The sequence below is a fragment of the Stegodyphus dumicola genome, chromosome X2 (genome assembly GCF_044657685.1).
Source record: "Stegodyphus dumicola isolate Sdum_Otavi_A_Nest chromosome X2, ASM4465768v1".
Lineage (NCBI taxonomy): Eukaryota > Metazoa > Arthropoda > Arachnida > Araneae > Eresidae > Stegodyphus > Stegodyphus dumicola.
The window spans coordinates 107706802-107731016 of record NC_140781.1 but is presented as its reverse complement, the minus strand read 5'-3'; the positions used below and the strand labels follow the sequence as shown (position 1 = coordinate 107731016).

At 35.0% G+C, this 24215-nt stretch overlaps 1 protein-coding gene across 1 annotated transcript in view; it reads left to right on the top strand.

The window, feature by feature from the left end:
* mAChR-A (muscarinic Acetylcholine Receptor, A-type) overlaps positions 1-24215 on the top strand; it is a 443302-nt gene that overhangs the window by 376857 nt on the left and 42230 nt on the right. The window lies entirely within an intron of this gene.

The following is a 24215-nucleotide window of genomic DNA, read 5'->3' as shown; positions in this document are numbered from 1 at the left end:
GATAATTATTAAAGTTAGTGCATCGTAGGATTAAAATTGTGCTGGAGAGACAAAACTATTACTATTATAAAATCTTTGAAGCAGATTGTTCACGGTTCTCTCTGAAGGTGATAGCAAATGTTAGAAATAATCCATTTTATAAACTTTGGATGTGGCAAAACAACTTTCAGTGTCAGATGTAAATATATTTAAATTAAGATGCAAGTTGCATTAAATTTATTATTGGGTATTACGCATGTCTATTTTGAAGTCACGATACTGAAAAGATGTATACATATTATCTAATATCTTTACATATTATCTAATAAACTGCTACTTTGCCACACAATTACCCAAACGATTTGACAAAGTATTAAGTTTATTTTGTAATTATGTTTTTTATAAATATCTGTAAAAGTATGGCCTTCGAGTGGGGGTGAGACTGAGAACTTCATCTTCTGCAGACATTTGAACACCGGTCCAACACTATACCAAAGTCGGCAACAAACTTTTGATAATTTCATCTTGAAATAGATATTCGAATTTGAACGTCTGATATTCAAGAATAATATTTGACTTACGCCTTAGTTATTGACTTACGCCTGATACGCCATAGTTATTCAGTGACGTTCTAGCAGCACCTACTTTGATATAAGATAAAATTAGTTTAAATCATATTAAGCATAGCACGAATTAGGTGATCCAAGCACCATTTAATCTAACAACTTTTTTATTTCCTGAAATTTCTTATATTAGTTATGGAATTTCTTTAGATATTTTATTTGTGCAAAACCACCGCTTCTTATAATCGATAATAACGGATTTCACCTCATGTATTTTTGTTCAAAAATATCGTCATGCACTGTGTTTTAAATGCATAACGTGGAACAAATAACGTGGATAGCACCGGACGCTTACTTCAGACATTCGTATTATATTTTAATCACTTCTGATTGGATATGTAGGGACTGCTAGTCTTTTCGGAACAAGAAATATTTAAAATTATTCTCTCTAGTGCTCTTATATGGATTCAAATTTCGGAACTTCCATTTGCTAACTAGATGTGTTAATCCCTATATCACGAGAGCGTACATTATATGATAATTCTTTACATTCTCTTCTCCTTAACTGTAACTGAATAGAGGCAAGTCGACCAAATCTAGCTGTAATGAAATATCGTCTGTTACAGTGTAAGTCGGACGCCACTTTAGTGACTATCAAGCTTTTTCAAGAAGAAATAGGAAAGTTGTGTTCTCGCAAAGATGATCTCACAAAGAGGATCTTCCGTTTGTTAGATGGAGTGTTAACCACTTGCAACCCAGTAGTAAGCGGGAAGGAATGCTGCAATTCATTATAGTATTACTTAAAGGCATGGGGAATTTGAAACTAGTCCCGAACGAAAATGGCACTTATTAAAGACATTGCTAGGATTCCTAAATCGCAGCTCAACTGCATACAGTTAAGCATCAGCAAGTAATTTTCAACAAGAAAAGGATAACATGAAATATGTTTATAATTTTAGAGTTTTATTAAATTTTAATTATAATGTTAGAGTTGTTTATGCGTTTATAATTTGTTTTCTAAAGTTCTGAATATAATTTTCAGTTAAAAAATATTTTCTTGATACTGAAAATATTTGAAGAAATAATTGCAAATGATTTATTTTTTTAAAATGTGTAATCTTCATCCGAGCCTTTCATTACTAAGAGCTTTTTAACTAACGCTAAAACGTGATTTAATTTCTTTGAAATTAAGATGATTGTTTTGCTGTTGGAAAATATTTGTGGAAGAGTTTTGGTATAAAAGTAAATTCAGGCATCCATATGTATTTTAACATTTCCTTTATAATCTCTCAGTAGCTTCAGCTCTAATGGGAAGATAAATTTAGGAAAAACAAATATTATACTTCGAAAACTGTAACACCCAGATAAATGCTGGACTACTATATTTTCACTTGAAAGTTTCTGTTTTACTTCTACATAATTTATAGAGCTATAAAGATGTTATTCATAACTTAAGAGTTGCAAATGACATCACTGTTTAACACCTCATATTTTCTTTCTATTGCTTGCTTTTCTTACATACAGAGAAAATATCAGATATATACAGAGAAAATGTCAGAATTAGGAAAACATTCTATATCGAGATTACAGCGGAACTATATATTTTGATAGTTTCTGACTCCAAGCCCTTTTATACTGTCATTTATATGATGCTGTGAATGTTCACGTTTATTTAAATAAGCACGCCTGATGCATAAGTCATAACTAAAAGCAATGGCAAAAGGAAAGAAAGATTTGCATTAAAGTCAACATAAATAAAAGCCCTTAACTTTCTACTAAAACCGAACTGCTGAAAATGTAAAATGTTTTCAAAGAAATATTTAACCTTGGTTGAGTCATCATCACAACCACAATTCAAATTTTTCTCGTTCGATGTTTTTTTCAGTTTTCGTCCTAAGCTGCTATTAAGAGTTGGTTATGAATACTCTAGATACCACTATAAATAATAAAGAATTTAATCAAAATTTGGTGAAACTTTAAACACATTAAAAATCTGTGCTACTAAATTTAAGTATCATTATATTTTAGGTATTAAAGCAAGTAGCCATACTCTTAACATGGCAAATGTTTCTGATAATCAATCTTCAACAGCCCAGCTCTATCTGAGGAAGAGTAGAATCCTTTCGAATAGAGCTTTCTTTTAACTGAAAATGGATATCTTAATCGTGAGCAGAGGTTCTAATTGGTTGAAATGGATAATAGGCATCTGGGCTATCAAACATGCTTTTGTGATGTTGACTTTACACTTCTTAGTGTTTCCAAACGTATTCCAAACTTTTATATATGAGTTTTGTCATGATTTTTAACGGAAGTCTCTAAGAATTCACTTGTTTTGCAGATTTATTTAATCTCAATCATTCCAGATTCAACATAAGGATTTGGAACTTTCTAATACTGTCTTTGCTCTATAAGCTTTTTATTCATAAATATAAGTTGTTATTTATATCGAGAAAAATTGCTGAATGTAAAAATAAGCTTCCTATTAACAAATAAATATATATGTAAAACAAAAATATATACTTTCCTGAAGAATAGAACTCTTAAGCAGAAATTATTTTTTTATAAAAGGCCCACCAGCGGCCAAGCCGCAAAGTCGCTGAACACTGATAATTCGGTCTGGAGCTCGAATTTTGACGAACAGTCTGGCATCATGGGCGCTTTAGTAATTTTCTCCATGTATAACGTGTATACGAGCAATTTTCTCTTCACGAAGGCATGCCTCCTCTTAGGCAGGGAGCTCTAATGTGATTTGCCGTAATCAAATAAACCTCAAATATATATATCTAAACCTTGTGAATAGATAGTGCTTCCAACTGTGTTTATAAAATTTTTTATTTAACTTCCAGAAACAGAGATACAATTTGAATAATGCACTTTGTCTCTTCAAGATCATTCTAACAGTACTAAATTTTGGTATTAAAATTTATGTACGTAAAATAAATTCAGTGTATATGCAGTAAAGGATTCACAAGTTAAATCCATTCTTTTTTAAAACCCACGGCTTTGTAAAAGACGTAGATTTTATCAGACAAGCAGAAAACGAATGTTAAATTTAATTAACTATAGCTGATTACACAATTTGCACAGCTTGCGGTATTTGGAAGAAAAGATTTTAGGAGACGCCGTTTAAATTTTCACGGGTTTTAAGAGTGAATAATTATTTTTATAAGATATAATACAGCAAATGTCTAGTGATGGAATGAAGGCAAAGGTTTGAGCAAATAAAACTGTACATAAAGCAATACTGTAACGAACGCTGCTTATTTCTCAAATTTCAAGAACAAGAGGCTAGAACTGTAGTATTTATTGAATTTTCTTACGTAATTTTTTGCTAGCTTTTCAGCCGCTACGTTCCTAAAAGTTTTGGAACATTTGCATAATTTTTCCCTTACACTACCGTGTATAGTTTTTCCCTCTGAGGGCTAGTTTACTAGTAAACTGTATTCTTTTCTTTTTCTTTTTTATTTTTATTGTGTATTCAATTTGTATGTGCTTTTTTATATTACAATTTCTGTCATTTTGTTTTTGTTTGCATTTATTATTCGTAGTTTGTGCAAATTCTTCATTCAGCTACCCGGACGTGGCAGGTGTTCTCACATTTTAGAAGCTTTCCAAACATGTAATTTAATCTTACTTCTCTTATTTACGCTTTGGCTCATTGCAACCTTATCTACTCCTGATGTGTTCATTCTTTCAACATCTGGACGCTTTATTCGCCCCCTTTCTCCTTTGGTTCTCCGATCTTCTTCTTGAGAACTGCGGTCAAGGCTCATTCATGTGAGGCGCCTCTGGGGCTTTACAAAGTATTGCTCCTGTTGAAAAAGGACCTGTACCTGTTGCCCTTGAAATCGGTAGAGTCTTGACTAACATCTACGCCAAATAGAAGATTTGTAAAAGACGTAGATTTTATCAGATAAGCAGAAAGCAGAAAATTTGTTAATTTCATGTTTTACTTTGGCGTGTTTCTCTTCTGCACTGATTTGCGCTAGTTCGGTGCTTCAGCGGTATTGGTCCAATGATTGCATTTTTCAGATGTGTGAAAAAAACCTTCACTACCAAAATAACCTCTAAAATAAATGTGTTCATAGTTTTCTCTTAATCCGACTGCTTAAATACCGACGCTAAATACAAGGTTGTATTTTTACGATTTTGAATGTATTTCATATTTATATCTTCTTCATTATCTTAAAAAGATATTAACATTTACAAATTATTTAACGAATACAAATAAATATTCATAAACATACAATAAAATAAAACTTCAAATCATTTCGTTATCAATGCTTTGATGCAAAGCAGGAATTTGATTCTTGTTATGAGTATATTATTTTCATCTACAACGTTCATTTCTCTCTCGTTTTTCCCCCAAAGTGATTGTATGCAAATGGATAATGATAATTCGCAATCATGCAATATAATACTGAATTTATAAATATATTAAGCAAATCATTTGATCTCATAAAATTTTCATTAAATATTATGCATAATTAAAAAGCCCAAGAGAGATAAAAATTAAAAAATCCGTATTAGCCAAATAATTGTGGGACTCTTTCGAAGTATTAGATTGATCGTGCCTTGGAGCTTCAAAAGTAGTCAATCATACGACATCATTAATATTTTTAAAATGATAGATTAGCAAGAATATTATCCTTTTAAGAATTGGTTATTTTGTCTATACATTCTATGCTCCTCCCTACCTTCTTCTTTACTACTAACTGCTACTGATTTTAGCTTCTGATCTTCTTCGATACTACTAAAGAGAGAAAGAATTTCTGTCTTACTAGCAAGACGAAAAACAAATACAATCAAGCTCTCGGATGCACGTTCTGCCCATTTTACATGCATTATCCTATTCTCTTTCGTATTTTCTTTCTTTTTCTGATTAGCTTAATTTGATATGTTGTTTTTGGTATCCTAATATTCAGTCATGTTTAATTTGAAAAACATTTTCCCGGAAGTAGCAAATGTGTATATTCGTAACTTTTCTTCAAATCTCATGATATAATATTTTTAAATGGGAGTTTAATTTTGCCATAAATGCAGTCGAATTGGAAACTGTGACTCCAGTCCATGCGTAATACCTATAACATAATTCTGAAGTACACTGTTGGCCATTAAAACTACAACAGGAGTGCGAAATTACTAGAAACAGCTGCCATCCCTGGCAGCTAAAAGGGCATTTACCCCATTAGGCATGGAGTCAAACTGGGCTTCGATGGCAGAAATTGGCAACTCATTCTATGCTGCTTCAAGTCTACGCCATACTTCATCAACCGCATTAGCTGGAGAGGGGTGGCGGGCCAGTCTCTCAGCAACCCATCACCAAATGCTTTCAGTGGGTGGCAGATCTGGAGACCGTGCAGGCCAGGGTAGCAATCGAATACCTTGTGTATCGAGAAACGTCAGAGCACAAAGTGCAACATGTGGTCTTGCATTGTTTTGTTGGGACCTGGCCTTTGAGGGCCTCGAAGATAAGGAACAACCACTGGGCTTAAGATGTCAGAAATGTACCCATCTGCTTTCAAATTACCGTCGATCCGAATTAGAAATGTGCGTGTCGTGTACCCAATGGCTACCCAAACCATCATTGGCAGGGCCCCTGTGCCAATATCAATGCAAGGAGGCGACGTACGATCTCCTCAAACACTCCAGATACGGCCATCAGAGTACTGCACATAGAACCGAGACTCGTTTGAAAAGGCGACATTGCACCACTCCTGTACACAGCTTTGTCGTTTGGCTCACCATAGTCGCCATCTCTCTCTATGTTGCATTATTAAGGGAAGCCGAAGTAAGGATCACCCTTCTGATAGTCCACGCTGCTGGAAAAATTGACCCATCTTACGAACTGATACTGGGCGTGCTGCAAACATGCCCATCTCTTGACTAATGGTCCGTGATGTGGTCCTACGGTTTTGCAGGGCTGACCTCACAATATGTCTGTCCTCTCTAGCGTTAGTCATGGGAGGGCGTTGATATCCTGCATGCCGTTTAGTATGACTCGCAGCGATCCATTGATTCATATTCGAATGCAGTGGTTGGATGTCCACCAGTGCGAGCGGCGATATCACAGAATGATAATCTTCACTTTCGATAGGCAACGATCCTGCCTTTATCGAATTTTGAAACTTGCTGGTAAGCACTTCCTTTTCTTATTCGAGGCATAACACGATATTCTGAACAAACTCCAACCTTACAAAGCACTTTCAGAATGAGAAATTAATTACACCACTTTTCTTTTATGCTGTACTTGAGATGTCTTTCTCCCTCCTGCGTTGTCTAAATGCGCTGAAATACTATTCATTTGCATATCCCAACTTCTTCCTTTCATGTGATTTTGAAGTTTGGCAGATCATTCCTTCCTGGTGCTGCAATTTTAATGTCCAGCAGTGTAGCATGTAATAGTAGCAAGTAACGTTTAATAGTTCTTATATTCTGCCTGTTAAAATGCAAATGCTGTATTCTTATATAGTACAAATATGAATATATGCAGGGTGATTAAAAACATGTGGCAAAAAGCAAAGACAAGAACAGAAGACCGAAATCAGCAGGTTTTTGTAACGGAATGTTTGCGTAGAAACGTCGCATTGAGGTGGTAGAGGGAGTTGTTAACGGGTAGTTAAAAATTCTCTGTTAGTGTAAATCATCATTTCTTGAGCGAATACCGAGCTGTATGAATGGCTTCATGAACTCCGGAGCTCGCCTATATGCATTTTATCTATGACTCTGCAGGCGGAAACTGACCATATGCTCAAAGAAGGTATTCTAAAATCGTTCTCTTTAGCTCCTGAGCCACTGTGCCGTTTTAGGCGCAGCCCATATATTAAATGCATGTCAGCAAAATCTGCATTCATGAAGCAATTAATACTGCTCAAACTTTTCACGAGAGATGACGATCTGTTCCAACAGAATGCTTTTACCTACTGTTCAGTAACGTTGCGTACCATCTCATTTCATGTACAACACACATTCTATTATAAAATCTGATTATTTTTTTCGGGACTTTTAAACTGTTTTTGCATTTTTTGCTTCAAACGTTTTAGGACTACCGTGTTTAGTTGAATTCTAGAGAGATTTTCTTGCCTCCTGGATAATTGTATTATTAGTTTAAATTCTTATTGCCTTCTTCCTCTGTTTTCACTTTTGTGATTTTTCTTGAGTATCACCACTCTCGGTTGAAAATATCTTTCTACTTTCGAAACATTTATTACCATCAAACCATTGTATTCTTTTCGGTAGAGACCTATAAATCTGCCCATTCGACCTCTAGCCATATCCTGATGTATACGTATTTTCTGAAACCCTCCTACTTTTAAACTTTACTGCGAGCTCAAATGCAGCCTTGAGCGTGCTCGGGTTTCTTAATTTAAAAAAGCAAAAGCCTTGATTTGCGGCAATAAGCTTCTGCATAGGGTTTTTTCCCATACAATAAATTTAACAATTTCAATTTTCTCAGTATAAACTCCGTTAGTTCTTCGACCTTAATCTGGTATCTGTTAAGCGATTTTGCCTCCAATTTCGCCCTATCTTTCACCACGGGGAAAGCTTTTACCAGGGCGGCTTTAAATACTTAAAGTTTATATTTCTCACTGCTTGGTTCTCCTAATAAAAATTTACCGATTCATCTATACTAGCTTAGTGCTGTCCTTGAAGTGCTCCAATAGCATCAAAAACTGGAAAGTTCATCATGAGACAATGATCTCGGATTATAAAATAATAGCTGATCTTCACTATACATCAACACTATAGGATCTTCACTATAGATCAACAACACATTCATACTAAAACGAAAAAATAAAAGCACAAGCGAAACATTTTTGAGAATAATAACAGAAAACCTGGACCCCCGTACACCGAAAAATCACCGAAGCTAGCACAGGAATAGACGTCAACGAAGTAACTCACCTGTTAACTGCTACAATAAAAGAATGTCAACAAAACCGTAAGGAGGAGGAAGTGAGTAACTTCTTTTGATCAAAAAAGACTGGAGCCCCTGGGCGAAGAAGTCTGTCTTTGCTCCATTGCTTGCAGGTCTTAGCTAAGCATAATGGAACTAACTGCCTTCACGCCTTGGGTGACTCTTCCAGGAGATTACTCTCCCGACGTACTTCGCCCGTTCCGCTCAAGTACACCCCCTCGTCGGCTATGAGCACACTTTGAGGGGACAACAATAACAACACAACATAAAAGACTATTGCGATAACTCCTGCAGAACTACAGGAGAAAGATAGAAGAGCAAAGTAAACTGGTGAACCTCAGAACTTAGAGCGGAACGGAGCAAAACAAAGGCGCTCCAAAGAAAAATGAAAACTTCACAAACAGCTGAAGAAAAACAAACAGCATACCTCAGATTCAACTAACAAGAAGTGAGTTATAAGAGACTAACAATGGAAATTAAAGTTAATTGCTGGCGAAAATTCTGTACTCAAAATAGTGTTCCGCACGATACCATTTACAAAATCTGCACCAATAAAATGTTCAAACCGTCTCAAATAAAACTCCAAGCACATCAATCCAATACTTCCCCAATAATGAGGGCGTGACAATGAAATCACTTAACGATGTGCTAAATGCAGTACTATTAAAAGGTAACCCAGAAGAGGACACTCCAGAAAAGAAGAAAATAAGAAATTATACCAGCCTTCCAAACAAGGAAAATGACCCGTTAATCACAGAAAAGGAGATGAATTCCATTATAAAGAAATTACCAAAAGGAAAAGCGCCTGGACCCGACGGCTTATGTAACATAGTAAATAAAAACTTGTAAATAAAAAATAGTAACTTGTAAGTACAAAATTTCCTTGCATAATTAAAGACCTATTTAACAAATGCCTACAATTAAGAGATTTTCCAGACGGCCTTAAAGTAGACCAAGTTATCCTATTCAGTAAAAAAAACATAAAAGACCCTGAAAGGCAGAGGCATACCGTCGTATAAATCTCTTTCCAGCACTGGGGAAGATATTTGAAAGGACCACAGCAGTTAAAGATTATGACACCATATCCATAAGAACAAGAGCATTAGTAACAATCAGGGCAGCTTCTCGCCAATCAAATGTACAATACAAGCTATAAACATGGCAATAGAGGAAATCCAAAAGAAAAAAGCCAATAACTTACACTCTTCAACTCCCTGTAGTGGCCTGAAGTCACACAGGCACTCAGGGATATCGAATGCCTCCAAAATATCTACAATATTCTTGAAGACTTCCTCAATAACAGAAAAAACATAATCCGACATAATAATAGATTCGTAGAAAGGACACAACAACGCGGCTGCCTACAAGGATCATGCCTAAGTGCTGATCTTTGGAACTTAATGTATAACAAGATCACATCCCATGCATGGCCCTACCATACCAGAGCCATACGACGTTTTTCATCAGCGAAACAAGAGAAATCATGATAAAAAGTGTTAATGAAAGCCTCGACGTCTTCATCAAACTTTGCCAGAAGCAAACACTTTCACTGTCGACAGAAAATTCTCACTCAATAGTCTTCAACAAACCTGAACAATCTATTACAAAAACTCCAAAATTCACCATCAATGGAGAAAGGTTCAAAGTAGTCAAACAGACGGAATTTCTTGGAATCATTATTTACCGCAAATTAAATTGGATACCTCATCTACAATATTTTCCAGACAAAACTGGAACTATCTCCAAAAACTTCAGAAGAATGCAGGGGTTCAACTGAGGGTTGAGCCCGCATTTGCATAAAATTATATTCAATACAGTAATTGAAAAAATTGCTATTTACGGTTGTACATGATTACAACCCGGTTTCCCTTAAAAAGTTCTCCACAAAGGCATATTTTCTCTTAGGCAGGTAATCCATGTGTGTTTTGCCATCTCCAAACACCTTAATCTCTCTAAAGTCATACACTGTTCATTAAAAGCACATTTTTATCAAAAGGAATAAATTAAGTTTGAGGTTTAAAAAAGTAATATTTTTAAATAAGTTGAGCAAAATAGAGAATTTTTATATGAAATCCTAATATTAAGAAAACCGCAATAGTCCGGTTACGAGTAATCATTTCAGCGAGTACAAACATTCAGTCGTAGATATCCATTACACCAAAACAATTTTCCCAACTATCCAATAATACATCCGGAAAGTTTAGGCTTATTTCAAAAGTACATTTTTCCTGAGTTTCCAATTAGAAATACCTACTTCCTTGTTCTTTAATAAACTGATTGATTCTAATCGCAGAGACGACTGGTCGATCTACTTGATTCTGCATGAAATTCAGAACTAACCACATCGAAACTAGAAGCATAATTAAAAACATTTGTCTAGCTTCCTTTAGAATACTTTATTTTTCAAATGCTCCTTTTTCAACTTTCTTTTGATAATTTTATCTTCAAATATTACCAATTTTCTTCTCTTCGCATGTTTTTAACTTCTCAATCTTCTGATTTGATTGCTATTCCATGTGTGACTTCATACGTATCAATTAACGTTCACTGTGGTGAAACTAGAAAACTAGAAACACTTTTCACCAACAAAGCGATCCTCCTTTATTTAAATCGTAATCGGTTATCTATGTTTAAATTCATTACAACACCTAAATTTATACAATTTTCATAGTCTAATCAGTAAAATTTAACTTATTTAATTCACTTAAGTAATTTATAATTGCTTGATTTTTACCCTTATCATGGATTTCCTATGCTAAGCTAACCTGCATTAAAGTCATATTAAGAAATCCTTTCAAAAAATGGTAAATCTGAGAAATGTTAATGTAAGACACAGACGTGAAGTTTGAGGATCTTAGCTTCTGCAGCCCGGGAGGGGAAAAATTATTTTCAATAGGGCAGCCGATTCATACCGACATATAGATTACTCACTAGCATTCAATTTTCGATTGACAAATAGATAGGTGCATAAAACTAAGTACTTAGATCCATTTAAGTAATAAAATATTAATAAAGCAGATAAAAAGTCTACATTTTTGTAATTCTAAATATCACACTGTTCTTTTGCATATATTGAAGAGTTAGCATTCATTCGTATTAGAAACACAGTCTCTCTTACCTTGGGTAAAAGAAGTTATAAAACTTCTGGCTGACTAGGAAATGTAAATGCTATTTGGAGCTTTAAATCATTCTAATTTGTTTTATAGCTCTGCATGTAATGCAGCTTTCCGAGCAGTTAACTATACGCTGAGTGATAACAAAACTTTTATGACTACATAACAAATATACGTATTTATATTTAAGCTTTGTCGTTCTAAAAGGGTTCACAACTGAGTTCTTGTTCACAAGGGATTCCTTCGAAAGCGAATTTATCCGAAGGTCAAAGTGAGCGTTCCGTGCAACCATTACGTTACATCTAGAAGTTTTATGTCTTAAGATTCTAGGTGCTTAAGGAGGCAGCAAAGGCACTGTACTAGTAACTGATGAGAGTAAAAAGGAAGAACATTTTCTGAATCCCTGTATAAATACAAAAAACAAACTCAAACCCAATAAACTGAGTAGCATTCTTCTCTATAGCCTTGCTGTAATTTAAAAACAATGAAGAGGAAGTAGGTAAGTCTTTTGAAAGAAGGTTATGTATTTTTTTTCGTGTTTGTTTACCAAATATGTATCCATCATTCTCAGTAGAAATCTACAAAAAGTGATTTTTCTTGTTAAAGCCGTTTTAAATAATGTACGTGTAAGAACTATTTCTTGGTCTGTTTAAGTTGCATTGATATTGGTTGATGGTAGGAATATGAAACTTGCTTTCGGATTAAATTTGGTGAACAGTGTATTTTAGTTTGTAATCATCTAAGCTTGAGCATTTCGTAAAGTGAGGAGCCCGAGAAGAAAACAGCAATTCAAAATTAAAACAATTATATAGTTTTAATCGAAGTAGCCAAAACAGGTATTGGTAATTATGAGCAGTTGTCCTGCCGTACTACAGAAGAATAACGAAAGTGAACTTCATAGCATCCATAACTTACTCCTCATATTCAGCTAAATTAAAGTGCCGTTTTACGAATGTTAAGAATTAATAGTAGCCATTCTTATGCATATAAATATTTTACTTGTTAACGTTTAATTTTCACTCAGTGAATAGCTACTTATGTAAAATCAAATAATTACATAATACATAATAGTTGGAGTCATTAAGACAGATAGCAAATATTGCTTGCAGTTCTAAGATTGTAATATCTCAATTTACTAACATTCACTAGGTAAAACACTAGGAAGGTAAAACATCTTCCTTTATATTAGGTGACAAATGCTATGAAACAGTTTATGTGTCATCAAAGAATGTGTAGATTTTAATTTGTGTTAAAATACATAATGAAGTTTAGAATCTCTGTTTCTGTGAGATCTCTTCTTTAGGCCTATTGCCCTGGCCATTTGTTTCTCAGGGTGTTTCAAAACGTAAAGAAATTATGCTAGCGAGAGCTGAATGAATGAGGGGGTAAACAGAAGAACTGTTTCACCAGTCCTTGCATAATTTCGAAATTTTCTGTCCTATATAAAATTAACAATATTTTACTATATTTATTTCATAGCCTTACTGGATTTTAATACACAAACCTAAATATTGCCTATTAAAATGTTTAATTCCAAGTAGTAACTAGATACTTGCATAAAATTAGGCTAATCGACTTTCGACTTCGTTCAGATGGCCTTTTTCGAACAAGAGTTCAATTTTTAAAATTATGCTACCGTTTAAGCTATTATACTCTAACTTAAATATAGCTACTGCAAAAATGGTAAACATAATTAGTTTGGGAAATGAGGCAAAGTACAAGAATTTTTTAACTCGGAATAAACTCGAACAGTAAACGCAATATTAAGGATAATAAAGATGATACATAGTCTTTATTGGCTTAATTTTAGATATTTAAGCGCGCGATAAACTAAACTAATTTTGAAATATTCCTCCACTGGTAATAAATACCAAAGTACTAAAAACTGTCATCCGAAACACCAAAATTTAAAAATGCAAGCTGTCAAGGAGAAAACCGTGTAATTTAAGATCTATCAGGCTTGTTTTTAATTTTCTAGTGTGATGTATATATAATAATACTGAAAATCTGCTTGCAAGTTTTGAGAATATTTTATGAACAACATTTTTTATTTCTTCTGTTTGATATGTGCGAAAATCACCAAAAACGTGCATTTTATTCAGAAATCGAATTAGAAATTGTAGGATCTGTTACTCTAAGCTGTCATAAAATGTAACTAGATCTATCTAAGTATTATTTTTTGCGAAGTCCCGCACAACCTGAAAATTAACACAACCAGGAAAAGGGTGTAAAAGACACGTTTACAGTCAATATAAAATATTTAGCAGATGACACGGACTTATGCGCTTACAAAAAAACAGATCACTTGCTGGTGAGAATTTAAAAGATAATGAAACATTAAATTCAAAGGTTAAATAATAGTGCGAGTCTACACAATTCAATTTAAACTAACAGGTTGGCTCAGAAACTTTCACCGGCAAGATTCTAACTCGAAGATTGCGTAGCCGCTAGAAACTAACGAACGTGAGCTCACAATAGCGAAGTCACTCTCTGTCTAAACTTTTCGCTCTATCATTTCATATACTTTCTTTCACCCTTAAGGTGTGAAAGGAAACGCGAGGGTAAGTAAGAGAATTCAGGGAAGACTCACAAAATAAAATAGCTGTTAGTAAAAATAAACAGACTACATCTCTCCCCGCCAGAATTTAACTATCGTCACTAAAAGATTTTAACTAGCCTTGATAAAGATATTTTAATTCTAAACCTAATCCTGAGTCAACCTTCACAGATTTTTGAGTCTTTAGATTAGTTTGTTTTACAGATGAATTTCCTCTTTCTATTACATACTGAGCCTTCTTCTTATACTTGTTTCCTGCTGTCTCCTTCCATACCTGTTGAAAGAAAATAGGTTAGAAAAATATATACACATTTAAGACATTCACATAACTTTTACACAGCTAGATATATGTATTCATTTAATATCACATGGGGGAAATTTCCAGAAAACTTCATACTTAGAATTAAAATAAAACTTAAATACAGTTATAAGGTATTTCTCCCGCCTCCTTAGCATGCCTTCGTGGTGTAGTGGTCAGAACGCTCGACGCGTCTTCGAGAGGTCAGTGGTTCGAATCCCGGAGAGGGCATTGCTTATTTTTCATGTTCGTTGCCGTAGTCCGCCACTGCCCTTCTTGTCCATCGGATCCTTTCGTTTTGTGTGCCACTCTTTTTCCCAAAGCCCCCTTTTTCTGGCGTTGATTCAAGCTTACAGATGCTGGCCGCTCCTAGGGTCTACGTTTCTCGTTGAGCGCAGGACCTGCTAATCTGGTTTACCAAAATAAAATATTCCGCTGCTTCCGCAGCATTATCTTACGCTGGGTAGGTTGCTGGGAAGCCTGTTCTTCCAATGGCCATTGTCGTCGTGGTGTCAACTCTAACGTCCGTTCGATGCCTCCTTTTTCAGTACTTATAATCCAGATAGCAAGTTCCTTGACCTTCGTTGATTGTCCTTCACCCGCTCGCTGTATCTTATAGTTGGTTCTCTTCTACTTCCGTTTCTCGCCGACTTACTCCTCTTTCGTGCTGGCCCCGGGCTGTTCGTGCTGTTTCCTTTGTGATCCTCATGTCCTGAGGCTTTTAACTTCAGTTCTCCAACACTGGCCTCCTTTCTTTTATTTTATAGAATCACCATCTTTGACGCAGAAGGAGAATCTTTAGTCTTTGGTCTTGATGTTTCCTTTCTGCCAAAAGTTGATTTCTGCAAAATATGTTTGAACATTTGTATATCAGCTCGGTCGTAATATTTTTTCACTTGATCCAAGCTCGCAGTAATATTCTCGCTGTTATTTCCTTTTAAGTAACATACAGTACCAGAAATTCTTTGTATAATGAGCGGCCCTTCAAGTTTTAGGCAGAATTTAGCCATCTTTTCTTGTGGAGCGCAAGACAGCAAATGTTTTATTTAAGAATCTTGTCCGCGAAAGAAAGTCGAAGTCGAAAATATCTTTTCCGTCGTAATATAATTTTTGTTTTGCTCTTGCAATATCCGAATTTTTTACAGCCTCATTAATCATTTTCAGAATGTCTCTTAATTTAAATTATGCCTACCTTTTCTGCACAAAAAAAAATTGTTCAAGGGGGGTAACTATTTTGGCTCCTCTCAAATAATTCCGATAGTGTTTTACCGGTAGTGTTGTGTTTGGTTGTTCACAGGGCAAAAGCCAACTCATTGATGCAGTCATCTTAGAGTCGGTGGTACGTTTTCACATAGCTACAAATGATTTCAACAATGTTCGTATTTACGCGCTCGGCTCTAAGGGACCATCTTTAGGTTTAGTATGCCAAACCCTGGACATAGATCTTGAAAAATTTGAGTAATAAACTACGGTCCGTTGTCTTATATAACCCTGAGGGGTGCACCATATGTTAAGATATATTTATTTAGAAAAGAATCAGACTCAAGTTTAGCTGAGGCCTTTTCAAAGGAAACTGTTTCTACATATTTCGAAAAATGATGGACAATGACAAGCAAATATCTATTTTTGTTACTTTCACTTCATGGGCATGAACCTTACAAATCTGTTTCTCTTAATTCATCTGGAAAAATAGCTCTTATGCTATTTAGATACACGGCTGGGCTGTAATTTAAATCGTTAACTAACTGACACGTGTGGCAGGACCGGACATATTCCGTAAAACATTTTTGAAGCTGCCGTACCTTGCATACTCTCTGTACCGTTTTTCTAATTCCAAGATGGGCATCATGCAAATCTTGTAAAATACTGGTTGCGATAACTAATTTTAATTCAGTATTATCATTTCGTCTTTTAGCATAAAAATAAGAGATTAGCAATTATCTCACAATTTGCTCCTTTGTTCCTAATGGCCACTATATCGGGATGTTCAAAATTTTCCGGTTCTTTTAAGTATACATAAATATGATTAAATTCTGGATCAGATTCGGCAGTTTCAAAGGAGTCCAAGATTTTCGACGTTAACGTAGAACATTTTATTTCCTTTCCCTCTTCATCTGATTTTATTCGTGATAAATCATCGTCCACAGCATTGTCTTTTCTGGGCGTATGTTTAGTTATTAAGGTGTATTCTTGTAGTTTTAAGGCCCACCTAATTAATCTTGGGGACATATTTGTTCAGGACTATTATCGATCTGCAGCAGCATAATCCGAATATATAATTACCGGTGCCTTGCCAAAACGTACTCTACATTTCTGCACCGCTTAAAGTATATCCAGCGTTTTTCTCTCTGTAGCCGTGTAGTGTTTGGCTGAGAATTTTGCTAAAATAGGCTACGGGCTGACAACTCTGCATCAGAACAATGCCTGCAGCCTAATCTGAGGCGTCCGTTGAAATTTCAATATTTTCGTCCTCTTAAGGCAAATTTAAAACCGGCAATTGCATTAACTCAGTTTTTAACATTTCAAACGCCATATTAGCGTCAGCTGACCAAGAAAACCGTCCTTTTTCCTCTTAAATTTAAACAGTGGTTTGCCTCCCTGCGCAAAATTTCTTTATAAATGTTGGATACTAAAAATACGTACTAAAAAATACGGTTAATTTCATCGCTATGTTTGGGGGCGGGTAGTTTTTTATTGCAATTGTTTTAGGATCTTCCAGTTTGTATGTCCCTTTGAGAAATTTTATAGCCTAGGTACCTAAGCTCTTTTGCCTCAAATTTCCATTTGGCTGCATTTACTAACTGTGTTTCTTAATAATGTAAAAACTTCCTTTAAATCTCTAATACGGTTATTGATATTGTCACTAGTTACTTTCATAACGTCGAGGTAAAAGTCAATTTTCTGGGAACATGTTTAATATAATATCCACTGTGCGCCGGAAAGTCGCCGCGGCTCCGCACAAGCCGAAAGGCATAAGTGCCTGATTTTATTATTGAACATCCTATTATAATTATTTGAATATACGAGGTAAAATCTAAGGTGCTCATATATTTAGTTGATTTTATCTTCCTTACAATTTCTTCAACTTTAGGCCGTGAATAAACGAGATACTTGGTTAAACTAATTAGCTTTCTGTAGTAAACTGCAGATCGCCATGGTTTTAAATTCGTAGAATGCAAATCATTCTTTTTTCCGCATAACTCTACGGGACTAGTATAGGAACAGCTGCTGGTATTAGTTATTTTATTTTTAACATGTCCTAAATATGCTGTTCCATTAGCTACTCTTTTACCTTTCCAAATCTACAGAGTATCGGTTTACATGGGCCGTTATTCTTTAACTGTATTTTATGTTGCACAAGTTATGTTATTCCCGGTTTATCAGGAAATAAATCAGAAAAATTTCATACCAAGTCTTATAGTTTCTTCTTATCTTCAGTTTGCATATGACCTACATCCAAAGCTGGTGGTTGCACTGCTTCCTCAGGCTTGACTTGCATTTGTAGTCTCTATGTTTCGTCCTGGAAATTCCTTTCAGCTCCAATAGGTTTTTCAGGAATTGCATCCCTAAAATTACTGAGACCTGCAAATTTCTGGCAGTAAAAAAGATAGTCTTTGAGACTCGTTTTTAACTTGGACATTAAACATTGCTTTACATATACACGTGCAATGTTCCCTTTGAGCGCCAATTACTTTGGTATTTTGTAGCTAAGAATCCCCGTATCTAAGAATGCCTCTGTTGGTACACTGTTTAACAAAATCTGAATGACTGGTAAGGCCAAACTTTTTATAATCACAGTATTTAACAAGAGTTTAGAGGGATTTCTATACGAGCGGGGTAATCTCAGCCTCCTTTCATCAGCACCCGGGGTTAGTTTAACAACTGCTTTTCCGCCCCTTGTTTAGTATCTTGTGGGCTATTTGGCCATAGAGCTTTTCCCGCCGTTAAAGTTTCTCTTGTTTTCCGCAGCCCACAAAAAGGCCATATGGAGACGTAAAGTCTGCCAGGAGGTTCGGGCTGCATCCCTCATATCATATCATATCCTGTTTTCTGCTATCGGCCTGCGGAATTATCTTTACGTTCTTTGTCCGTAATCTATCGTACGCGTACTTTCGGCTACCCTCCGACTTAACAGCCAGCTCAAACAACTCCTCCAAGGTGCTGAGGTTTCTCAATTCAATGAAGTTCTGTATATAAGGCAATAATCGGGGCAAAATAATCTGAATGATTTCGCTATCAGGCCTTTTCCGATACAGTAAATTAATGACTTGCATTCTTCTTAAAATAAATTTTGTTAACTCCTCGACTTTCTCTTAATATATACTGTATAACTCAGCTTATAATTTTGCTCTGTGTTTGACCACGGGAAGTGCTTTCACAAGGGCGGTTTTGAATTTTTCAAACGTGTATGTCTCACTGCCCATTTCTCCTAGTAAAAATCTACCGATTCCTTTAAAACAGCTTAAAGCCTGTTCTCATAGGGTGGCATTCACCGTCGTTATCCTTTGCACTTCTGAGACTGGATGCAGCAAATATTGTTGTCCAACTGTTCCAAAAGGTTGGTAACCGATGTTCTTCCATCGAATGCCATAGAGGGTTTCATGGAGGCCCATATTGTATCCACTAAGAAGTTAAAACCTTTCATTGGTTTTACAGAAGCCGGTGGTGTCTGCGACGTTGATGAGGCCAGCGAGAATGTGGGCTGATTTTAGGCAATTTGTCCGGATTTATTCGGGCGCCAAATGTAGGATCCAGTCCACTTAGCTATCATAAATGTGACTAGATCTACCTAAGTATTATTCCTTGCAAAATCTTGCACAGGCCTGAAGATGAAAACAGCCAGAAGAAGGGTTTAAAAGATCCTTTTACTGAATGCAAAATCTTTGACAGGTGGAACGGACTTACGTGGTTACAAAAAACACGGACGGCTTGTGGTGAGAACTTAGAATATAATGTAACACTTAATTTAAATGTAAACAGTATTACGAAACTACGTAATTCACTGTAAACTAACAAACTGACTTAGAAACCTAAACCGGCAGGATACTAATTCGACGGTAAGATTGTGTAGCCTCTATTAAGATTAACAGCTGGTAGAAATTTAAAAACGTGCGCTAACCTTACTTCGTTTATATCCTGGGGAGAAAACGCGAAGGGAAATCAGAGATTTCAGGAAAGGCTCACGAGATAAAATAATAATTAATAAAACTAAACAGAACCATCACAAAATTTTCAATATAATATTACATAATATGTTCATGATTATTGACTTAAAATATCCCGGTTTCTAAATCATTCCTTCTGTTTCTTATTTCAGAATTATTACGTTTTAGCTATCTATGCTTTCCTTTTTGTTCTTCTCATTTTAGAAGAGCTTGATGAGCGCCTTTCGAAAAATCAGTAATTGTAATCATATCTAGTTCGGTGTTATCCTAAGCTGTAAAATGCTCAGGACTTACTTTAAATGCCTCATTTAACTGAAAACGGCATGAAAACCTATCGTTAAATAGATATACTGCGATGTTTACTGAAACATCAATGTACGAGGCTTGAACTAGTCATAAATGTGTCTTGGCTTTACTACAGAATACCACATAGTCATTTATTGATAAGTAACCCTTCTTTCGTACTGGCCATCAATATATAATCCCCATTATTTTATAAAAGTTCTCTTTTTATCTTTATTTTAACACAATTTTCTAACTTCAGCATACTTCATCATGCAGTTATTATTCATTTTTAAAACACCTGGACAATATTCTTCTCAATCTCTTTGTATGATATATTTTACTTTGGAAACATTAAGTTCAAAGTTTCATAAAGGTCTTGTATAGCTCATAAGCCTTTCTTAATTAGTCGTTATATCGATATATAAAGCTATACAAATACAACCTACAGTTAATATACCTGTAACATTTCTAAAGAAACAAAAGTTCCGACAAAAACTACAGAATTTACTGCTGTATATAAAGTAAGACCATAAAGAGAAGTTTGAAATTTCATCAATATATACACAGATCGTATCGTACAACACCAAAGTAGGAACGAAATGTTTAAAAGAGCTGAAATGGCTCTAACTCGACCGCTCTTAAATGAAGTAATATCAGTTTCCTCGGTAGAGATGAAATGTGCAGATAATTTAACAGCACAAACATGTTTCAGTTCCATTCGTTTCAACTAGATCATGATTAGGTTAATTATCATGATTTTTTACGGTGATTAGACGTATTAGGTTTCATAATACAGTAAAATACTAAACTATAACTAAAATATGGTATAAAATAACTTGAGTTAATTAGAAAGGTGAGAAAATTGTAATTATATCTAAATAAAGAAATGAAAACATACAGGAAAATTGTGATCATATATAAATAAAGCAATAAACTCGATTTGTTTTTCCAAGAAGGAAATACGCAGTTAAATAAATCGAAATACATTTCCAAATTCTTTAAGCATATTCTAAAATAATTAAAATAACTGATTTCATAATGAATTGAAATTGAAAAAGTATTCTATTAATTCGGCTTCTAAATATTCTGTGTAACATAAAATTTCTTTTTGCCTTTCTGAAAAATTGCTAAATCTGCATTTCTAGTCAATACACCCAGAAATTAAAAAACAGTTTCTTATACCTATGAATCCATTGTATCAAGAGCTTAGTTATCTTAAACACTTATTTTAAACTAGTAATAATGCAACAAGTGCAGGTTGAAGCTAGGCCAGCACCGCTGTAAGTACTATATATGTAGCGTACATAGCTAACTGGTAAGCCTTCCACTCTAGTTTGAAATTCCAAAACATAACACTCCAGAGAGAGCAGTACGGGAACACCCAGGGAGGGTACGAGGGAAGGAAGCTTGCTACTAGCAACCACTTAAGAGGATTTCGCCTAGTCGTGTATTTTCAATAACTCCTTGCTATACAGACTCTATACGCTTACAAGCATCCATGCTTTCTCTGGAATTCAGGCCCAGGCTCTTCGGTACGGCAGTCAGTCTCACTAGCCACAACTCAGTATCAGCGGCGTAATCGTAGAAGAGTAAGATATACAGCAGGTAATGTTGCATGAAATTCTAAATATATTGAAGTTAGTTTGCATATTGAAGAGCTAATACTCATTCACAGTAGTAATTCAGCCAGTCTCATGTTAAGTAATTAAAGTTATAAATTTGTTTATGTGTATAATAATAACTATTGAATGTCGAATTCGTTTCTGTATGCCTATCACTAAATGTTGCTTATTCTTGTGGTTAAATATGCTGAGTAATAAAGTTCTCCTTCAGTTCCTTTCTACGACTTTATCGCATGAAAATCGCCTTAGAGATGTGATATGAGTTTGCTTTGAGTATCAATCTTTGTTAAATTTATATATTTGTGTACGCAGTAATATAACTGCTTCAAAATTTCTGAGCTGCAAAACTGCATTAAAGAGTTACAGTTTTTTTTATTATTACTTTTTTATTTATTTATTTTTAATATATATTTCCAGTGGCAGATTATGAACAGTTACAGCCAAAAAAAAAAAAGAACAAAGAACATAGAATACAGCAATACAATGAGAAAAAAAACAGCTGTAACAGAATCCATCATATCTAACATATCTCGTGCCTCCCAGTAACGCTCGGCGAGAAAAGTCTTGCGCAGAGCAGGACATTGGGGTAGATGTGCGGCATCCATCACCTCTCCAGAGCTGCACACAATTGCATATCAGAGAAGCAACAATTTTGAATCTATGTAGATGATATTGTAGGCAGTCATGTCCGATGGCAAGGCGGAATTCAGCGACCGCTCTACGCCTTGGACCATTACACAAATTCGGGATAGCACTCTTCCAAGAGAAACACGATGATAGAGATCTTCCTGAGCACGTACTTTGATAGATCTTTTAATAAGGTCCCTAACAGTATGGAAAGGCAAAGGACGAGAAATATTCTGCATGATTAAAACACCCTTTTTTGCCATGAAGTCGGCTTTCTCGTTACCTGGAATCCCACAGTGGGCAGGAACCCACTGGAGAACAACAGTTTTCTCAAGTGAAGCCAGGTTTTGTAGATAATGTCGACAATCCAATATGTCCTGTGATATGGGATTTTTATCTGAAATGATAGCCAGCAGAGCAGCTCGGGAATCACTGAGTATAACAGCTCTTGAGAATTTTTTCAGGTGGCATGGTAGCTGGTACAGAGCTGTGCGAATCGCATCAATTTCACCGTCAATAGTTACAATTAGTTTGCTTATGGGATACTCTGATCCATGAATGTATTGTGTTTCACTTTCCTGGTCCTGGTTATACTATCAAAAATGTAATGATAGTTTTAGTTATTTTCATTATTAGTTAGCTCCACATTCCAGTACTGACTAAAGGGAAATTTTAAATGCAATTTCTTTCATCTGTTAAGACTCTTACTGTTATACATTAACGTAGTGTAATTTTAAGGTGATTAATTAAATCTGATTTTATTTTACTATATTACTATAATGAACAATTAATTTTCTCGTTTAATTTCGTAAGCCTTGGAAGGGAAATTTAGCCATTTTAATAGTCAATAAAAAGCAAATTCTTCTAAGAAATAAACATTTATCAAATTAACGAAGTAATGAAGAAGTATTCCCGTTGATTTTCTGGCGTCCTGATAGGTGGAAACAGAGAAATTAATGATATCCTTCTAATATCATTATGTATTAGACTTAATTAGGAAAAGAACATTAGATTTAGAAAAGCGCTTAATGAGGGTAATAATTTGTTCATCTTTTTATTGTTCCATCCACGCTAACTATTTTAATTTTGCATTAGCACGGGAAAGATGAAGTTAAATGTACCAAAGACAAGTACTTGTTTTAAAAATAATCCTCTTAATTTTATTTATTTTAATCAGTAGTATTTTCATACCTTTCAACCAAATCAACTTGAACATAATACTTATTTTGTTAGTTTGGTTTCTATTTATAACACAATATTAGCTCTTTTATCATTCAAATAATAAAATGATTACAAGCTTTTGTTTTCCTTTTTTTTGCCTTGTCCAAAACAAAAGTAGTTTCATCAGATAATGTTAGTATCTTCTTTTATTCTCCCTTTTATAGTAGTTTATCTGATCGAAATATTGTAGACGATCAAAATGCTTTAATCGCTTGATGTAAGAGTGCTGTAAAATGTCAGGTACAGGCACAAAATATTATTTATATGTAAACACCGATGCATTTACTGCATAGCTGCTTTGCTTAAGAATATGTGGAGCTTTACGAGAGCAAATATAGTTTGACTGTTGCATTAAATACACGATATTTTTATGTGTAAGAAAAAGTAGAGTTTTTCTCACTACACTGACGTAGGAGTAAAATACAACGGGATGTTTCCATCATTGTTGCGATAATTTAAAGCATAATAAAAGTATAATTTAATTGACTAATTTTTTATTGTCTTTTCTAAGTATTTCATGGAAGAACGATTGCTAGAGCCTCAAGGAGGTCAAACTCCTTCTTCCACCCTAATTTTAAGAGAGAGCAACCCCGGGGGTGGTCCGAATGACTCCCATCAATCTCCCCTACCACCAAACCACAAGAGAAGACTTTCGGCTCGCCATATATTTAGAGTACCTGCATAGCGCAAAGACACTATACATTTACAAACACCTTTGCGTCCTCCGGGATTCGAGCCCGGGCCTTTCGGTACCGCAGTAGGTGCTCATAACCACTATACTGTCTGGGCGGCAATTAAGTTATTGATATAATAAAATAAAAATAGTATTTCTGTTTACTTAACTTTTATTCATTTAATCTTTTGAGT